Source organism: Podarcis pityusensis (assembly GCF_964106645.2).
Source record: "Podarcis pityusensis genome assembly, chromosome: 2".
NCBI lineage: Eukaryota > Metazoa > Chordata > Lepidosauria > Squamata > Lacertidae > Podarcis > Podarcis pityusensis.
This window is the reverse complement of record NC_138029.1, coordinates 63,991,788-64,004,856: the sequence shown is the minus strand read 5'-3', so window position 1 is coordinate 64,004,856 and position 13,069 is coordinate 63,991,788. Positions and strand designations below refer to the sequence as shown.

At 41.3% G+C, this 13,069-nt stretch overlaps 1 long non-coding RNA gene across 1 annotated transcript; it reads left to right on the top strand.

Moving 5' to 3' along the window:
* Positions 1 to 1,658: 1,658 nt before the first annotated feature.
* On the top strand, positions 1,659 to 12,740 carry LOC308469252. Its single transcript, XR_013982055.1, has 3 exons — positions 1,659 to 1,872; positions 11,023 to 11,098; positions 12,007 to 12,740. It is a non-coding gene; the product is annotated as an uncharacterized lncRNA (long non-coding RNA).
* Positions 12,741 to 13,069: the final 329 nt, after the last annotated feature.

Below are 13,069 nucleotides of genomic sequence, written 5' to 3'. Positions count from 1 at the left end.
GCATCGTTTGGTTGCAGAAGTGAATCGCAACATTCAGAGGAATGTGAATTCCAAAAGGTAAGTTTGCTTATTGTTTCAGGAAGTGCAAATAGGTAGGTTGGGGGTGGGGGCGGAATGCTAACTGTATACGGAATTTCTCTTTTCTTTCTTGGAGAAGGCTGCTTCTGCTAGGCCTGGCCTGCCTCTCCGGCACCATCCCTCCCTTCTCTGCCTCTCTTTGCACACCATGGGCTTCCAGGACACCTGTATTCATTCATCTGTGCTCTGCTGGAGAGAATCTACATCGGGCCCCCACACCATCACAGTGTTTTTCTTTGGCACCACAACATAAAGCAGACATCTAGATTTTCACAGTGCCACTTCCTGCAGTAGATGCCTTGCTGGCTCACCAGTCTTATGAATGCCCACATCCCTGGCTACTTCCGTAGCAGCGTTTTCTCTGCTCAGGCTCCTCTGCTTACGTTTCTCCCAGAAGTTTCTCCCAGCTCCCAGTTTTGAAATCTTAATGGCTGGCATTGGGCTCTGCAGAGTGCTGTTAACATCTGTTAACAATCTGCGTGAGGTAAAAGATCGTGCACGCTGAATTGCATCAGTGAGGTTCTTTTGCATAACAAGCCAGCTAGTTTCTGAAGTTGAAACCGGGAGCAGGCCACACCTTCACTTCCCTGAGAAGACTTTCACCTGAGGATTACACTGTGAAGTTATTATGTCAGATAATTCAGTTCGGCGCTTGCTGTTTAAAATGCTACAGGGAATATACCAACTGCAGAAGTCTCTGGTGTTTTGAGGCCTTTTGAGCCTTTTGCTCTTTGCGCAAAATATGAACACTGCAAAATTCTGTCAGCATGTAATACATGGGGAAGTGGGGGGCTTTGCCTTATTGCAGGAGTGCATAGGGGTGGGGTGCTATTGGTTAAACCACTTTCATTTTTAAAAATGCACACTCTGTGTTTAGGAGAGAAGTACAGAGCTTCCAATAAATACATTTTAAAAGCAGAACAAGAAAGTTCATGTAATTGGTTGGGCACTGTTTTGGGGAAGGAATGTAACCCTCCTAGCATAAGACACTCTTCTGGAATAGCACCATTGTCATCTTAAAAAACAAAAACAAAACAAAATGGAAAATGTTTATATCAGAACTCTGTTTCCCCCTCAGAAATCCCATTCCCCACATAAATGCCAATCAAGCAAGGATCAGAAGCAGTAAAAGAGCATATAAAAGGAAAACAAATGTGCATTGATTGTGCAACAAGCTGATTGCGCAGAATGGAATTGATAGATACCGAACCAGCTCCTCTGAGGGCAGCATAGATTTTCGCACTGTCTGGAGAAAAAGCAAATTCCAAGTAAGGCTCCCATTCATTCCTAGAGCTCTTCTGAGAAATTTGCCTTGCAGCCTCTCTGACGCAAATCATGGCTTTCCTTACCCCTTGTTGAACCAGCGCAGCTTCCCTTGGGTAGTACCAGAAAGAAAGCTCTTTTTGTTCATTTCATTGAGCAGGACTATGCCATTGAACAATCCCCCCCACCCTCCATTTCTTAATTGATGTCCCCTGCCTATGTGCTGTCTGGGCTCACCCCTGCTGTCTAACAAACTGCCCTGACATTAACCTCATGTTTTTATAAATGACAGACTTCCTCAATTCAGCAAAGCAGAGCAGCCCTTTGGAGTGAAAGGAAGCACATTAATCTCCACCATGTCAGAAAGAAATGTGCATTTTGCAATGGACGCACCGCCACATGTCTCTCAGCCTTGGAAAAGGAGGAATTGATGAGCAGGCCTTGAGACAGTGTTGAGAAGAGGGTTGCTAGATTGCAGCTGGATGGGGCAGTGGAGATCTTGGGTTGCGTCTTCCACAGTCTTCAAAAATGGTAAGTATAATCATATAATCCAAACTTCCTTGGAGATGTGTGGGGAGTATATGTGTGCACACGTATTAACCCTTTCCCCATGCCAGTCTCCCGATCCAAGTTGGTCCACCCTTGAAACTGCCATTTGCTCTACAAGGCAAATGATAGAAGTTTCTGTTCCAGGCATCAGGGGAAGCAAGGGAGGGAGGAGAGATGGAGCAAGAGACTTTCTTTTTTTTATCGTTATAAATTTTTTATTCAGTTTTCCTTTTGCTTATATTGGCTACAACCATGTTTACAAATTTACAGTTTTTGAACCTCCACCAGCACCTCCCACAATCATCCATTTTTCTTATTTTCCCGCATTTCCTTTATAGTATTGCTGGTTTACCATTATCTTACACCTCTCTAATTCTGTCATACAATATACCTTATAGTATTACAAAGTCTCTTTAAACCCCACTAGCGTTGTTTGTTGATCGCATATAGATTCCAGATATGCCGCAAACTTTCCCCAGTCCTCGATGAATTTTTGATCTTTCTGGTATCTTATTCTTCCAGTCATTTTGTCCAATTCTGCGTATTCTATGAGTTTCATCCTCCATTCGTTCAAGGTCGGCATTTCCTCCTGTCTCCACCTCTGGGCCATCAGTATTCTTGCCGCTGTGACAGCGTATTGGAACAGTTTGTAGTCCTGTCTTTTTATCTCTCTTCCTGTTATACCTAGCAGGAAGGATTCTGGCTTTTTCACAAACGAATATTTAAACATCTTTTTCAATTCACCATAAATCAATTCCCAGAATCCCCTCACCCTCCTGCAATCCCACCACATATGAAGAAGAGATCCCTCTTTTTCTTTGCATTTCCAGCACTTATTGCATGTCTTGTACATCTTTGCTAATTTTACCGGTGTAATATACCATCTGTACACCATCTTCATTATGTTTTCCTTTAGTGCTGTGCATGCAGTAAATTTCATGTTTTCGTTCCAAACCTTTTCCCAATCCTCTAATTGTATACTGTAACCAAAGTCTCTGGCCCACTTAATCATAACCGACTTAATCTCCTCGTCCTTTGTTTGCCATTCCAAAAGTAATTTATACATTTTCGAAATTATCTTAACATCATTATCAATTATATCTGATTGAAATTTAGACACTTTTTCTATATAACCTTTTTCTTTAAGATCTTTGTTAAACATTGCATTCACCTGGAAGTAGTGCATCCAGTCATAGACCTGGTCCTTAACTTGTTCATATGGCTTCAGTTTCCATTTCTCCCCCTCTTTCACTACCAATTCGCCATATGTTATCCAATTTGGTCTCATATTAGTCTTTTTTACTGACATTATCTCTAGTGGTGACAACCAGTGCGGGACTTTAAATTCCAAAATATTTTTGTACCTGTCCCAGACCTCTATTAAAGAACCCCTAATAACATGGTTAGTGAAACCTTTATGGACTTTCCTCTTCTCCAACCACAAATAGGCGTGCCATCCAAACCTATTGTCGTGGCCCTCTAGGTCTAGTAATTTGTTGTTATTTAACTTTATCCACTCCTTTAGCCAGCAAAGACAAGACGCCTCGTAATATAGTTTTAGATCTGGCAGGGCAAAACCGCCTCTTTCCTTAGCATCTGTCAATAACTTAAATTGTATTCTAGGCTTCTTGCCCTGCCAGATATATCTCGAAAGCGTTCTTTGCCACTCTTTAAACACACTTATTCCCCTGATTATAGGGATCATTTGGAACAAAAATATCATCTTTGGGAGCACACACATTTTAATTGTTGATATTCTGCCCCAAAAGGACAGTTTCATTCTACCCCAGGTTTCTAAATCTTTCTTAATTCCCTTCCACACTTGAATATAGTTGTTCTGATATAAATCGATGTTTTTTGGGGTCAGCCATATTCCCAGGTATTTTACCTTTTTGGTCACATCAATCCCTGATTCTCGTTGCAATTCATCCACTAGACTCTGGTCAATATTCTTAACCATTATTTTTGTTTTCTTTTTATTTAACGTAAATCCGGCCACTTTACCAAACTGGTCTATTTCCTCCAATACCTCATTTAAACTGCTTATGGGTTCTTCAATCGTAATTACTATGTCGTCGGCAAAGGCTTTAATCTTATATTCATTTTTGCCGACTGTCACCCCCTTTATTTTATCATTGTTCCTTACTGAGCCTAGAAGGACTTCCAGGACTATTATAAATAATAGCGGCGAGAGGGGACACCCCTGTCTGGTACCTTTTGATATCTTAAATTCTTCAGTGTGTATATTATTCACGATCAATTTAGCTCTCTGTTCCGAATAAATTGCCCTTATTCCGTTATAAAATTCATTCCCAACTTCCATCATTTCTAAATTTTTTAACATAAATTCCCACGATATATTATCGAAAGCCTTCTCTGCGTCCACAAACATTAATAGGGCTTTCTTCTCATTCCTTACAGACAGATATTCCAGAATATTTATTATGTTTCTAACATTGTCTTTCATCTGTCTGCTCGGAAGGAAGCCTGCCTGGTCTACATGTATTACTTCCTGCAATATCTTCTTTAATCTTTTTGCTAGTATTCCAGCAAAAATCTTGTAGTCTGTGTTCAGCAGAGATATTGGCCTGTAATTCTTTACTTGTGTCAAATCAGAGTCTTGCTTAGGAATGAGTGTAATAAAGGCCTCTTTCCACGTTCCGGGAATATCCTGTTGTTGCAGTATGTTATTCATAACTTCCTTTATTGGTACTATTAGGGCGTGCCTCAGTTCTTTATAATAACTGGATGTTAAACCATCTGGTCCTGGTGCCTTCCCTTTCTTCAATTCTTTTATTGTTTCAATTATTTCCTCATTTACAATTGGGGCATTCAGTCGGTCTTTTTTATCTGTCGGGATCTTTGCACACTTTTTTCCTTTAGAAATCTTTCTATTTTCTTCATGTTGTTCTTTTCTCTGTTGTTATATAAATGTTTATAAAAATCCAGGAATCCTTTCCTAATAGCTTTAGGGTTTTCAACTTCTTCTCCATCTAGGATAATTTTATTAATTGTACTTTGTTCCTTCCTTTTCCTAATTTGCCACGCAAGCCATCTGCCAGATTTATTAGCAAATTCAAAGTTTTTCTGTCGCAGCCTTTTGATATTCCATTCCACCTCTTTGTTAATAATCATTGCGAATTGTGTCTGCAGGACTTTAATATTCTCTTTTATTTTTAAGCTGTTTGGATTCTTAATTAATTTTCTTTCATTATCCATTATTTGTTCTAAAATTTTCTTCCTCCCTCTCTCCCTATTCTTGTTCTTAATCGCATTCTGTTGAATAAAGAATCCTCTTATTACCGCTTTGCTTGCGTCCCAAACTATACTCATTTTTGTACCCTTATTCATATTATCCATAAAGTAATCTGTCAATTTTTTCTTTGCCTCTTGAATAAGCTTTTGATCATCCATGAGATAATCGTTAAGACGCCATCTAAATGATCTTTCTTCATATCCTTTAACCTCCATTTTTATTGGACTGTGGTCTGATATTATTTTTGGTTGTATCTCAACCTGTCGAATTCTTGGGGTTAGTTCATTAGAGACCCAAATTTGATCGATTCTTGATAGAGATTGATTTGGTTCGGAATAAAACGTAAACTGCTTCTCCAGCGGATGTCTCAATCTCCATATGTCAATTAGGTTGAGGTTTTTTATCATAGTAAAAAAAGTCTTAGGCAGTTTCCCTTCTCTACTTACATCTTTTTCTCTTAACCTGTCTATTTCCAGTGAAACCACCCCATTCATATCCCCCATAAGTATCATTTTTTGGTCCATATATTCAAACAACTTTTCTTCCAAATTTTTATAAAAATCCATCTTATTTCCATTAGGTGCATAGATCCCGACAATTATTATTTTTTCGCCTTGCCAATTAATCTGTATTGCAATTATTCTTCCTTCTTCGTCTTTAAAAATTTGTTGCGCCTCTATCTTCTTTTTTACATATAGTACAACCCCTCTCTTTTTCCCTTTATCGGAAGATACAAATTCATTTCCCAGTCTATTATTAATCAAAATTTTTCTATGCTTTTTTGCCACATGTGTTTCTTGGAGGCATATGATATCAAGATTTTTCTTTTTTAAATATTGTTCAATTTTATTACGTTTCCTCCTATCGTTCATTCCATTAATATTCCAATTCCATAGTTTTAGCGCCATCTTTCCTTCCCAATTAAAGATTTATCTAATTAATTATGGTCTGGCTTCTTCCTGTTCTTCTCCCTCCTCTTCTTCTTCCTCTTCCTCTTCATCTTCCGATTCTCCATTTTCCTTTCCCTTTCCTTCTGAGTACTTCCTCTCCAATAGACCGACTCCTCCTACTGCTCCTCTTTCTTCTTCTTCTTCTACCGTCAACTCCCTATAGCGCCTCTGAAATTTACTTATTTCCTCCGGACTAATCAGTCTATGTTTCTTGCTTTTATAGGTAAATGAGATCCCTTGAGGGAATTCCCATTTAAATTCAATCTTGTTCTTCTTGAGAATTTGGACCAATGGCTTATATGGGTCTCTTCGTTTCAACAATCTCACTGGAATATCTTTAAAAATGATTATATAGTTCCCATCAATATTTAGTCTTCTTTCTCTATTTTTTTGCAGAATTAAGTTTCTCATATCTTTATCTTTGAAGGTAATCAGACAGTCTCCAGGCATTTTCTTTGTTCTAGTTGTTCTTGTTCTTATTCTATACGCATTTTGAACTGATCTTTCCACTTCTTCTTTTTGTATCGCCAACCATTGTGCTATTTCTATTGTCAATTTTTCTCTGATGTTTTCACCTTGTGTTTCTGGGACTGCTCTCAGCCTGAGGTTCACCTCCCGTTGCCTCAATTCATTCATCGCGATTGCGTCCCATACTTCTTCTTGTGTTTTATTAACTTCGAATAATCCTGTTTTTAATTTCTCTTCTTCCCGTTTCACTTCCTTCATTTCTGCTCTTGTTTTTTTCATTCCTTCTTCCAGAGATTGTGTTCTTTTGGAAACATCTTTAATTTGACCTCTTAGCTCTCTTACAGTTTCATCAATCTTTTGGTCCATTTTCCCAATTCTCGTATCCACCTGTTCTATTCTTGTATTCACATGCTCCAGTTTATCCTCCATATTCTTTTCGCTCTGTCTAATTTCAGCAAACATTTTCAAAATTTCTGTCTTGAAGTCTGCATCTGGTTTAGACCCTCTCCTATCTCCTGGTGTTCCACCCTCCCCGCCTTTCTTAGGTATGTGGGACATCCTTCCAATATAACCTTTAATAACCTTTAGTAGGGGTTGACACAACCCTAATGTTACTCAGCTTTTTATAGGTTCCCACCTTACTCAGTTACAATATTCAAAATCCAATTCAGTATCCCTAGTCCCTATAAGTTTGGCTTGGGAGTATCAATATTAAACCTTTTACCAAAAGTTCAATAATGAACCTTTTTACCAGAAGTTTCAGATTCCTCCCCTCTTTAGAATCGAGGGAGGGTGGTTGATGACATCCGGAAGGCCTCCAAAAAAGAGAAGGAAAAAAAGGGAAAGGGGAAAATAAAAAGTAAAGAAGGAGAATATTCTTCTTGCCACAAATTAGGCTACTCCCTTTAGATATCGCAGTTCCCCAATTATAATCAGTTGTATTGCCAGGGAGTGCCAGCTAATATATGTAACAAAAAAAGAGTAAAAAAAGAAAAGAAATTCAAAGTTCAGAGTTCCAGTCACAGAAAAAAGAAGAGCAAGGAAAAAAAAACCTTCTGCCCCCAATTGGGCTAATCCTTATAAGATCTTGTAGATTAGTTGTAAAATCTTGTTTAGTCCAACCTCCAAGCAGAGGGATCCAGTGGAGCACAAATAACAGGTGCAAGGCCAATTGAAGAGAAGAGATAGAAAACAAGTTGTAATTATCCTCCTGACCACTGAGTGGCTAAAGCCCCTGAAAACTGACTGGGCAAAGTATGGAGGAGGGGAAAAATGAGACGTGGTACAGTAAAAATGAGGGGTATTTCAAACTGCCAAGCCCTTTCTTCAACTCTCTTATGCTAGTTAGAGAGCCAATATTGTAAATTGAGTCCAAAAAAAAACTATCTGTAGGGCACCAGAAAAAAAATTTTTACAAAACAAGGCAAAGGCAGGAAAAGAGGAAACCCAAAAAACTAACCGTATAATGGAGTCGACAGTACATCCTCTGCTACGCAGACTTTTTTAAAGAAAAAGAATTGCAGTCCTGCTTTCAGCTTCCTCTTTCAAAATTCCAAAGAGGACCTTGAAGTAACAAATCTTGTCCCTCTGTTTCCCCCTTCTAGCTTGAATTCTTACACAGTCGAAGGATTAATTTTTCAGATAGTTTGTAGCAGCTTGAAGGGGAAAAAAAACAATAGCCGCTAGTGGCAACACACTTTCACTTTTAGCAACTTTGCTTCCCCAGTGCGCATAAATTGACTGGAGATAGCGCCGGTCTCGCAATTGCTTACTTGTCCTCCGGTGCTTTTCTTTAAAGTTCTGATTTGTTTTATATTAATTTGAGCCCGAATTCCTTGGTTTCGAGAGTTGTGAGCTCCCCCGGCAAGCTCGGGGCTTCGTTTCCCGGAGTTAGCTATGGCTTCCCCTCAGCCCGCTTCTCCTCCCCGCCGCTCTCTTCGCTCCGTTGGAGTTACCTGGCGGCCGGGTGGTCTGCGTTATGGCTCTCCGCGGGAACCTGAGTGTCTGAACACCCTCCAGACACTACTTCAGGGGGTCACTGCGCCCAAAGACCCCCCTAAATCCTCCGAAAAACCCGGGATTCTCCACCTGGAAGCAATCCCCGCTTGCGATGGCGTCGCTCACAACCGGAAGTCCACAGAGCAAGAGACTTTCAAATGACTGAGGGGGCTGGAGATGGAGAAGTGAAGGTCACAGGCAAAGATATTGTTACAGCGGTAGCATGATTCCAGGGGTCACGGCACTTAACCAAGGTTTGTGTTCCTTTGGAAGGAGGCACAGTGGAATCAAGTGTCTTTGAGCAATATATTTTATTTTACACATACAACCTGAGCTTTGATGGAGGCAGTGCAGAATTTTACACCTCAAGCGTGTCTCTCATTGCTCCTCTCGTAGCTTCTGCAAGCTTGGGTCCAAAGCGGCTGCCGGCCATGCCTCCTGATCTCTTGGTGCAGCCTCCAGCACATATGGCCTTCTGGCACCTCCTTTCTCCTCCCCAAAAACCCTTGCTCAAAACCTCAGTTTAAAAGGGACACCTTTTTTCATTTGGGGACATCACTCCCTCTGTTACCTCAGCAACCTCCCCCTCCAGGCCACCATCATATTCTGCCTGGCTTATGGCTCCCATTATCAAACAAACTGAGCTATTATAAGCCTTTTGTGTCTTCAATTACCCACCCCACAGTGCAGTGCAGTTCCATAGCTATGGGTGGGCTAACTGGGTTTTTTGCCCTGGGTGAAGCCTCCAGAAAGGTGCCACTGAGGCTCCCAGTCTCTCTCTGTGTGTGGATGCAAATACGCATGGGGAGGTGCCAAACTGGGTCTTTGATCTGGGTGAAAGAAACCCTTGTTTTGCCCCTGGTCTCACTCCTGTCAGCAACTGGGCTGCAGCTCCTGCACTTTCTGGGCCCCACAGTGAGTTCATGGCAGGAATCCAGCCTTGAAGTAAGCAGTGCATGTTACCAGCCTTTCCTGGTCCAGCAATGTCTTCTATGGACAATTGCAAACACAAACACATGCCTCAACCCTTAGGTCTACCCTGGTGATGTACCTAGGACCCAGATAGGAACAGGTGACTTAGGTCAGGCCCACCAGGCTCATCCATCCAAGTACTAGTAATATAGACCAGAGGGCACAGCAAAAATGCATTTAGACTCTGTATTAGTTGATCACATGGCCCTACCAAGCAAAATATAAAAACAAGTATGTGTCTGATGTTGTGAAAGCTGCTTACAGCAAGGATTGGAAATCCACAGTCGACTATTCATAGATTAGAACTATATAAAGATTTGTATTCCTGCAACATCTTAGAAGCAAGATACATTAATGGGCACGTGGGTGGCTAGGCAGATTGGTTACAAAAATTCTGAGTGATATAAACTACAGATGTCTGGCATGACTACATAGTCATTTTTGTTTATTCTGATTCTGGCACAAACCCTAAATGAATCAGTTAAGATTGATCTGTTAAGTTTATCTGTATGAAGAGCGGAGTATGACAAGGTTATAGAAGACAAATCTGTCTTGCTGTCTCTACCAGGCCTTGCGAATTAGGCCCATCTTGCCCCAAACCTGATCCACAACTCATCTCTATGGTCTGTGTCTAAGGTATGCCCTTGAAAGCACAATGGGAATGTGTCTAATCAATAGATTCCTTCGGAGAGGGGTGTGGGAGCTGTACAAATGTGGCTACAGCCAACGTAGAAGAAGCTGGGTGGGCTTCAGAGCTGTTGAGCTGAAGCCCACTGAACTGCAGAGCTCGTCCCAGCAGCTGATGAACTTGGCATGATCCTACCAAAGTACATCTCACTATAAATTTGTCAAGCCTCCTTTGGTCCTGTAGGATTTAGTTGTCTCAGCAACTGATTAGTGCTTTCCTAAGGCAATAAGCTTCAAGGAAGGAAGCAACTTAGGCTGTGGGTAGGTAGAGAAGGGGGGGTGGATATTCCATTTCCCATGCTGTTTTTGGCTGCCTGGCAGAAAGGAATCAAAGTTCCTTTCCGCCTCCACAACTACTACTATCTGTTGAAGGTGGACTTATGCCAGAGTATGGGGGACGGAGAGAGAGAGTACTTGTTTGCTTGTGTGCTAGCGTGTGCCAGTGTTGTGGTGTGGTGTGCATTGTGTATATGCACAAGTCTGGGAAATAATGCTCATGACCACCTATGCAGGAATCTGTATGTTCTAGAGAGTTGTATATAGTGGGTTGACCAATGAGTAGACCCATGACTTAGGTTAGTCATGGCCTTTCATTTCAATAGATCTACTCTAAGTACAAGGTAGTTTAATACAATCCAGCTTGCATATTGGGGGGAGGAGAGAGGTGAAGAAAGAAAGAAAGAAAGAAAGAAAGAAAGAAAGAAAGAAAGAACATGCTTACATGCATTTTCTAGGAAAACTCCCTACTTAATGCTTGCATTATGACCTTCAGGCTCTATACCTTCCATGTTCTTCACCTAGATCTCCAAGAGGAAGGGATACAACAGAGAGCTGGAAGGAGAAAAGATTGAAAGCTGTTATGCATAAGGAGTTGCTGGTAGGTTATGAAGTTCAAAAACCATCTAGGTTGGAGACTACCATGGTCTTAGCTAACTGGTCCTATACAACTAGAAATTCTTTGATAGGCATTTGACCATCTGCAGTGGAGTTTTCTAGGCAGAGAGCAGAGGAAATTTCTTGCATAAACACATACTTTTCATTTTAGGCTTTCATTTTCCCTTTGAAGAGAGTACCAGAAAAACAGCAGAAATGCCAGATACTGCAATAAAATGTCCAGAAAACACACACAAAATGCATTTCCCTTTAAATGTAATTGTTTGAACAAACACCAAAAAATGTTCATGCAAAGGTATTTCATTTTTTCTTTTTTAATGCAATAAACCAGATGCAAGAGCTAACATGAGCAGGAGGAGTAGAGGATGGAAAGGCTCATTCCTAAAAGAAATGATGTCCAGTAACAAGAAACAGCTGAAGATCTGCTCCCAGCCCTCCTCCTCCTCCTCCTCCATTTGCCCTTTGGGTCAGTTCACATTTTTTTGAATCCTGATTGCCGAGAAATTGGAGGCTTGTGTTCCGCTCAAGGTCTGACTTGTTAATGGGAGGCCTGAGGCAGCGTGCATTGAAATATGAGGAACTGTATTACAAATGCCATCCTAGGAGTTCCACTAAAGTTTTAAGATTTGGGAGAGAGAGAGAGAGAGAGAGAGAGACCAGGGTTGGGGGAACACTTTCTGTGACCATATAGAATAGCTGAACAGCTGCAAGGCAAAACCTCAGGGACTCCCCTGGTTTCTCCTTACTGAGAAAACATATGGAGCCTAGACACATGTGCTTCCCATGTGGAGGCTACATTTCATGCATGGTTTTTATGTGTCTAAGTGAGTGAAGTTTGGCTCAGGACTCTCTCTCTCTCTCTCTCTCTCTCTCTCTCTCTCTCTCATATAGGTGCTTTGTTTCAAAGCCTACAGAAGACAGAAACTTCTTTGAACGTTACACTGAATGGCATGAGATGCGAGGAATTTGTTTTTGAATGTCATTCCCTGGATCTTTTAACACCAGGGATGTGTACACATTGCCAGGGTAAAATGCATCTTTTTCTCAATTTGGATTGAAGCGGGTTTGGGGAGAAATGCGCCAGAATGCAGTATTTCCAGGAAAGGACAGGATAGATATGGATTGTGGCTAAATTTGTACGTACACCACTTCCCAAACCAGTGATGAGAGAGCACTGGATGCCAGGTAAACAGGAGTGTGCACACAGCCTCTATGTTTTTGGAAATTCAACAAAGCACTCTGTGGCACATCTTCGATACATCTGTCGGCGTATTGGTGTATGTGACTGGATGCTCAAGTCAGCTAACTTTGGGGGAAATAATCATAACATTGCAACAGAACAGTTCTTACCCACAATTAACATGGAAAGATGTGTGTTATAGAATGAATATTCACACATGTGGAGGGACAGAATGAAGAGGAGTATTCATAGGAACAAAACACATCCTAATATTCAAAGCAAATGTTCTAGCCATCCAGGGCAACAAGATGTCTAGCTTAGGTGGTGAGGGGCAAGGTGCATGGTACAGACAGCTCTCTTCTCCAGTACCTCACCACTGCCCCCAGCATCTTCCTCCTGAGGCAGCCACCTCACCCTGCCTAAAAATAGAGCTGGCCCTATATCTGTCCACCCACTGTTAAATATAGGTTGTCTTCTTCTTCTTTGGTGATCACTCATTCCCGAGTAAGATTGTGGTGTGCATGCACATGAAAGCTCATACCAATAACAAACTTAGTTGGTCTCTAAAGTGCTATTGGAAGGAATCCCCCCCCCCCCGACTATGGCAGACCAACACAGCTACCTACCTGTCTTCCATAAACATGGTTTTGACAGTGAGTCCATAAGTGATTGTGGAGGCCAATTCTGGACCCACACACCCTTCCACAGTGGGGACATAGGTTTCCAGGCAGGAGTTGATCATGGTGAGGGTTTGCCAAACGTGCCTTCCTCTTA